This window comes from Phoxinus phoxinus (assembly GCF_949152265.1).
Source record: "Phoxinus phoxinus genome assembly, chromosome: 10".
Classification (NCBI taxonomy): Eukaryota; Metazoa; Chordata; class Actinopteri; order Cypriniformes; family Leuciscidae; genus Phoxinus; species Phoxinus phoxinus.
Genome location: NC_136885.1, coordinates 960,001 through 967,500, shown reverse-complemented (window position 1 = coordinate 967,500; position 7,500 = coordinate 960,001). Strand labels below are relative to the sequence as shown.

Below are 7,500 nucleotides of genomic sequence, written 5' to 3'. Positions count from 1 at the left end.
ATCAGTGTGTGTTTGAGCATCAGTGTGTGTTTGTGCATCAGTGTGTGTTTGAGCATCAGTGTGTGTTTGAGCATCAGTGTGTGTTTGTGCATCAGTGTGTGTTTGTGCATCAGTGTGTGTTTGAGCATCAGTGTGTGTTTGTGCATCAGTGTGTGTTTGTGCATCAGTGTGTGTTTGTGCATCAGTGTGTGTTTGAGCATCAGTGTGTGTTTGAGCATCAGTGTGTGTTTGTGTATCAGTGTGTGTTTGTGCATCAGTGTGTGTTTGTGCATCAGTGTGTGTTTGAGCATCAGTGTGTGTTTGTGCATCAGTGTGTGTTTGTGCATCAGTGTGTGTTTGAGCATCAGTGTGTGTTTGAGCATCAGTGTGTGTGTTTGAGCATCAGTGTGTGTTTGAGCATCAGTGTGTGTTTGAGCATCAGTGTGTGTTTGAGCATCAGTGTGTGTTTGAGCATCAGTGTGTGTTTGTGCATCAGTGTGTGTTTGTGCATCAGTGTGTGTTTGTGTATCAGTGTGTGTTTGTGCATCAGTGTGTGTTTGTGCATCAGTGTGTGTTTGTGCATCAGTGTGTGTTTGAGCATCAGTGTGTGTTTGTGCATCAGTGTGTGTTTGAGCATCAGTGTGTGTTTGTGCATCAGTGTGTGTTTGTGCATCAGTGTGTGTTTGTGCATCAGTGTGTGTTTGTGCATCAGTGTGTGTTTGAGCATCAGTGTGTGTTTGTGCATCAGTGTGTGTTTGTGCATCAGTGTGTGTTTGAGCATCAGTGTGTGTTTGAGCATCAGTGTGTGTTTGTGTATCAGTGTGTGTTTGTGCATCAGTGTGTGTTTGTGCATCAGTGTGTGTTTGAGCATCAGTGTGTGTTTGAGCATCAGTGTGTGTTTGTGCATCAGTGTGTGTTTGAGCATCAGTGTGTGTTTGTGCATCAGTGTGTGTTTGTGTATCAGTGTGTGTTTGTGCATCAGTGTGTGTTTGTGCATCAGTGTGTGTTTGTGCATCAGTGTGTGTTTGAGCATCAGTGTGTGTTTGTGTATCAGTGTGTGTTTGTGCATCAGTGTGTGTTTGTGCATCAGTGTGTGTTTGTGTATCAGTGTGTGTTTGTGCATCAGTGTGTGTTTGTGCATCAGTGTGTGTTTGAGCATCAGTGTGTGTTTGAGCATCAGTGTGTGTTTGAGCATCAGTGTGTGTTTGAGCATCAGTGTGTGTTTGAGCATCAGTGTGTGTTTGAGCATCAGTGTGTGTTTGTGCATCAGTGTGTGTTTGTGTATCAGTGTGTGTTTGTGCATCAGTGTGTGTTTGAGCATCAGTGTGTGTTTGTGCATCAGTGTGTGTTTGAGCATCAGTGTGTGTTTGTGCATCAGTGTGTGTTTGAGCATCAGTGTGTGTTTGAGCATCAGTGTGTGTTTGTGCATCAGTGTGTGTTTGTGCATCAGTGTGTGTTTGTGCATCAGTGTGTGTTTGTGCATCAGTGTGTGTTTGTGCATCAGTGTGTGTTTGAGCATCAGTGTGTGTTTGTGCATCAGTGTGTGTTTGTGCATCAGTGTGTGTTTGAGCATCAGTGTGTGTTTGTGCATCAGTGTGTGTTTGAGCATCAGTGTGTGTTTGAGCATCAGTGTGTGTTTGAGCATCAGTGTGTGTTTGTGCATCAGTGTGTGTTTGTGCATCAGTGTGTGTTTGAGCATCAGTGTGTGTTTGTGCATCAGTGTGTGTTTGTGCATCAGTGTGTGTTTGTGCATCAGTGTGTGTTTGAGCATCAGTGTGTGTTTGAGCATCAGTGTAGTGTGTGTTTGTGTATCAGTGTGTGTTTGTGCATCAGTGTGTGTTTGTGCATCAGTGTGTGTTTGAGCATCAGTGTGTGTTTGTGCATCAGTGTGTGTTTGTGCATCAGTGTGTGTTTGAGCATCAGTGTGTGTTTGAGCATCAGTGTGTGTTTGAGCATCAGTGTGTGTGTTTGAGCATCAGTGTGTGTTTGAGCATCAGTGTGAGTTTGAGCATCAGTGTGTGTTTGAGCATCAGTGTGTGTTTGAGCATCAGTGTGTGTTTGTGCATCAGTGTGTGTTTGTGCATCAGTGTGTGTTTGTGTATCAGTGTGTGTTTGTGCATCAGTGTGTGTTTGTGCATCAGTGTGTGTTTGAGCATCAGTGTGTGTTTGTGCATCAGTGTGTGTTTGAGCATCAGTGTGTGTTTGTGCATCAGTGTGTGTTTGTGCATCAGTGTGTGTTTGTGCATCAGTGTGTGTTTGAGCATCAGTGTGTGTTTGTGTATCAGTGTGTGTTTGTGCATCAGTGTGTGTTTGAGCATCAGTGTGTGTTTGAGCATCAGTGTGTGTTTGTGTATCAGTGTGTGTTTGTGCATCAGTGTGTGTTTGTGCATCAGTGTGTGTTTGAGCATCAGTGTGTGTTTGAGCATCAGTGTGTGTTTGTGCATCAGTGTGTGTTTGTGCATCAGTGTGTGTTTGTGCATCAGTGTGTGTTTGAGCATCAGTGTGTGTTTGTGTATCAGTGTGTGTTTGTGCATCAGTGTGTGTTTGTGCATCAGTGTGTGTTTGTGTATCAGTGTGTGTTTGTGCATCAGTGTGTGTTTGTGCATCAGTGTGTGTTTGAGCATCAGTGTGTGTTTGAGCATCAGTGTGTGTTTGAGCATCAGTGTGTGTTTGAGCATCAGTGTGTGTTTGAGCATCAGTGTGTGTTTGAGCATCAGTGTGTGTTTGTGCATCAGTGTGTGTTTGTGTATCAGTGTGTGTTTGTGCATCAGTGTGTGTTTGAGCATCAGTGTGTGTTTGTGCATCAGTGTGTGTTTGAGCATCAGTGTGTGTTTGTGCATCAGTGTGTGTTTGAGCATCAGTGTGTGTTTGAGCATCAGTGTGTGTTTGTGCATCAGTGTGTGTTTGTGCATCAGTGTGTGTTTGTGCATCAGTGTGTGTTTGTGCATCAGTGTGTGTTTGTGCATCAGTGTGTGTTTGAGCATCAGTGTGTGTTTGTGCATCAGTGTGTGTTTGAGCATCAGTGTGTGTTTGTGCATCAGTGTGTGTTTGAGCATCAGTGTGTGTTTGAGCATCAGTGTGTGTTTGAGCATCAGTGTGTGTTTGTGCATCAGTGTGTGTTTGTGCATCAGTGTGTGTTTGAGCATCAGTGTGTGTTTGTGCATCAGTGTGTGTTTGTGCATCAGTGTGTGTTTGTGCATCAGTGTGTGTTTGAGCATCAGTGTGTGTTTGAGCATCAGTGTGTGTTTGTGTATCAGTGTGTGTTTGTGCATCAGTGTGTGTTTGTGCATCAGTGTGTGTTTGAGCATCAGTGTGTGTTTGTGCATCAGTGTGTGTTTGTGCATCAGTGTGTGTTTGAGCATCAGTGTGTGTTTGAGCATCAGTGTGTGTTTGAGCATCAGTGTGTGTGTTTGAGCATCAGTGTGTGTTTGAGCATCAGTGTGTGTTTGAGCATCAGTGTGTGTTTGAGCATCAGTGTGTGTTTGAGCATCAGTGTGTGTTTGTGCATCAGTGTGTGTTTGTGCATCAGTGTGTGTTTGTGTATCAGTGTGTGTTTGTGCATCAGTGTGTGTTTGTGCATCAGTGTGTGTTTGAGCATCAGTGTGTGTTTGTGCATCAGTGTGTGTTTGAGCATCAGTGTGTGTTTGTGCATCAGTGTGTGTTTGTGCATCAGTGTGTGTTTGTGCATCAGTGTGTGTTTGAGCATCAGTGTGTGTTTGTGTATCAGTGTGTGTTTGTGCATCAGTGTGTGTTTGAGCATCAGTGTGTGTTTGAGCATCAGTGTGTGTTTGTGTATCAGTGTGTGTTTGTGCATCAGTGTGTGTTTGTGCATCAGTGTGTGTTTGAGCATCAGTGTGTGTTTGAGCATCAGTGTGTGTTTGTGCATCAGTGTGTGTTTGAGCATCAGTGTGTGTTTGTGCATCAGTGTGTGTTTGTGTATCAGTGTGTGTTTGTGCATCAGTGTGTGTTTGTGCATCAGTGTGTGTTTGTGCATCAGTGTGTGTTTGTGCATCAGTGTGTGTTTGAGCATCAGTGTGTGTTTGTGTATCAGTGTGTGTTTGTGCATCAGTGTGTGTTTGTGCATCAGTGTGTGTTTGTGTATCAGTGTGTGTTTGTGCATCAGTGTGTGTTTGTGCATCAGTGTGTGTTTGAGCATCAGTGTGTGTTTGAGCATCAGTGTGTGTTTGAGCATCAGTGTGTGTTTGAGCATCAGTGTGTGTTTGAGCATCAGTGTGTGTTTGTGCATCAGTGTGTGTTTGTGCATCAGTGTGTGTTTGTGCATCAGTGTGTGTTTGTGCATCAGTGTGTGTTTGAGCATCAGTGTGTGTTTGTGCATCAGTGTGTGTTTGAGCATCAGTGTGTGTTTGTGCATCAGTGTGTGTTTGTGCATCAGTGTGTGTTTGTGCATCAGTGTGTGTTTGAGCATCAGTGTGTGTTTGTGCATCAGTGTGTGTTTGAGCATCAGTGTGTGTTTGTGCATCAGTGTGTGTTTGAGCATCAGTGTGTGTTTGAGCATCAGTGTGTGTTTGTGCATCAGTGTGTGTTTGTGCATCAGTGTGTGTTTGTGCATCAGTGTGTGTTTGTGCATCAGTGTGTGTTTGAGCATCAGTGTGTGTTTGTGCATCAGTGTGTGTTTGTGCATCAGTGTGTGTTTGAGCATCAGTGTGTGTTTGTGCATCAGTGTGTGTTTGAGCATCAGTGTGTGTTTGAGCATCAGTGTGTGTTTGAGCATCAGTGTGTGTTTGTGCATCAGTGTGTGTTTGTGCATCAGTGTGTGTTTGAGCATCAGTGTGTGTTTGTGCATCAGTGTGTGTTTGTGCATCAGTGTGTGTTTGTGCATCAGTGTGTGTTTGAGCATCAGTGTGTGTTTGAGCATCAGTGTGTGTTTGTGTATCAGTGTGTGTTTGTGCATCAGTGTGTGTTTGTGCATCAGTGTGTGTTTGAGCATCAGTGTGTGTTTGTGCATCAGTGTGTGTTTGTGCATCAGTGTGTGTTTGAGCATCAGTGTGTGTTTGAGCATCAGTGTGTGTTTGAGCATCAGTGTGTGTGTTTGAGCATCAGTGTGTGTTTGAGCATCAGTGTGTGTTTGAGCATCAGTGTGTGTTTGAGCATCAGTGTGTGTTTGAGCATCAGTGTGTGTTTGTGCATCAGTGTGTGTTTGTGCATCAGTGTGTGTTTGTGTATCAGTGTGTGTTTGTGCATCAGTGTGTGTTTGTGCATCAGTGTGTGTTTGAGCATCAGTGTGTGTTTGTGCATCAGTGTGTGTTTGAGCATCAGTGTGTGTTTGTGCATCAGTGTGTGTTTGTGCATCAGTGTGTGTTTGTGCATCAGTGTGTGTTTGAGCATCAGTGTGTGTTTGTGTATCAGTGTGTGTTTGTGCATCAGTGTGTGTTTGAGCATCAGTGTGTGTTTGAGCATCAGTGTGTGTTTGTGTATCAGTGTGTGTTTGTGCATCAGTGTGTGTTTGTGCATCAGTGTGTGTTTGAGCATCAGTGTGTGTTTGAGCATCAGTGTGTGTTTGTGCATCAGTGTGTGTTTGAGCATCAGTGTGTGTTTGTGCATCAGTGTGTGTTTGTGTATCAGTGTGTGTTTGTGCATCAGTGTGTGTTTGTGCATCAGTGTGTGTTTGTGCATCAGTGTGTGTCTGTGCATCAGTGTGTGTTTGAGCATCAGTGTGTGTTTGTGTATCAGTGTGTGTTTGTGCATCAGTGTGTGTTTGTGCATCAGTGTGTGTTTGTGTATCAGTGTGTGTTTGTGCATCAGTGTGTGTTTGTGCATCAGTGTGTGTTTGAGCATCAGTGTGTGTTTGAGCATCAGTGTGTGTTTGAGCATCAGTGTGTGTTTGAGCATCAGTGTGTGTTTGAGCATCAGTGTGTGTTTGTGCATCAGTGTGTGTTTGTGCATCAGTGTGTGTTTGTGCATCAGTGTGTGTTTGTGCATCAGTGTGTGTTTGAGCATCAGTGTGTGTTTGTGCATCAGTGTGTGTTTGAGCATCAGTGTGTGTTTGTGCATCAGTGTGTGTTTGTGCATCAGTGTGTGTTTGTGCATCAGTGTGTGTTTGTGCATCAGTGTGTGTTTGTGCATCAGTGTGTGTTTGTGCCTGAGCCCTTCTGAACTGTGAATGAGACTCATAAGAGCTGATGAAGAGGGAGGAGAGGAAAAGAGTAGTAGAAGAAAAACAGGAACTCCCTGAGGCCTTGCACAGGTCACACACACACACACACACACACACACACACACACGCAGCACCTGAGAGCCGCTTTTGAAGCTGGCATCAAACACACACATGCTCCACACACACACACACACACACACACACACACACACACACACACACACACACACACACACACACATCATGGCCATTACTGTAGACAGGAGGATCAGTGTTGAGAAGTGTTTAGCTGTGTTTAACACTCCATTTGGGCCGAGATAAATCAAGCGGCTGGAGAGAGGCTCCATTATGAGTGCGGGGCCCCGCAGAGAGCTGTCAATCACTGAGGGCCACCTTCACCTTTACTGATGATTACAGGGAAACACAGCACACAGTGACACACAGAACACACACACACACACACACAGTCTTTTAAAGCTCTCACACCAGGAAACACACTTGTGGGACGCACAGACAGTCTCTAGAACACGTGTCGCTGATCCTGCATGTAGAGTCAGGGCTTCTGTGTGTGTGAGGAATGAGAGTGAGGTTGAGGAGGAATGAGCGAGAGAAATATAATCTGCCCACAAGCACCCGAAGCATCACACACAGGCCGAGCGGAAACAATCTGTTCACGTAGAGTGATGGAGACAAGAGCATGAAGATGAACAAAGGCAAGCCCACAGCGTGTTCATCTCTGAATCCTGAAGCTAGCATGAAAAGTGTGTTTGTTAACGGACATTCAGTCTGGTTTTAATCCCACGAGTAAACAAATATAATTGCACTATATAAAGATATACACTATAATCACAATATTTAAATGTTTTCCCCTGTGAAATAATGTCTTCATGCCTTATAATATCTCGAATGTAACTTGACACCCTTGCTTCATTTAACATACACAAAACCATGAATATGCAAATGAGCCCCGCCTTAACTCACTCACAGCAGCTCAGAGATCCACTCGCTCAACGGTACTGTAGTAAACGCAACACAACGGCAAGAGGAAATGTTGATTTAATTCAGCCAGAAACTGATTCAGGATAAGAAGTGGAAGAGCAGACTATACAGGCTCGTCTACAAGTCGATGTATCAGAATGGTGATGCGTTTCTGAATCGCTCTCTACAACATCAGACACATAACGGTCATTTATATGATTAGCCTTTCACTACGTTATCAAACAGCTAATAATGTGTTGCTAATGTTCCCATTCACCATTTCAGAGTCAGACAGCTGCCTTCTAAACATCAAGAAATAACACTGCAATGTAGTTTATGTGTATGTGGCGTTATTAATCTGCTTTAACACACACATGTGTAAGTTCATAAGTCGACAGCATTGCTGAGTATTTTCTGCTTAAAACTGC

At 44.0% G+C, this 7,500-nt stretch overlaps 1 protein-coding gene across 11 annotated transcripts in view; it reads right to left on the bottom strand.

Annotated features, from left to right (window-relative positions):
- The window catches only part of bbs9 (Bardet-Biedl syndrome 9), a 165,918-nt gene that overhangs the window by 101,808 nt on the left and 56,610 nt on the right, over positions 1-7,500 (bottom strand). The window lies entirely within an intron of this gene.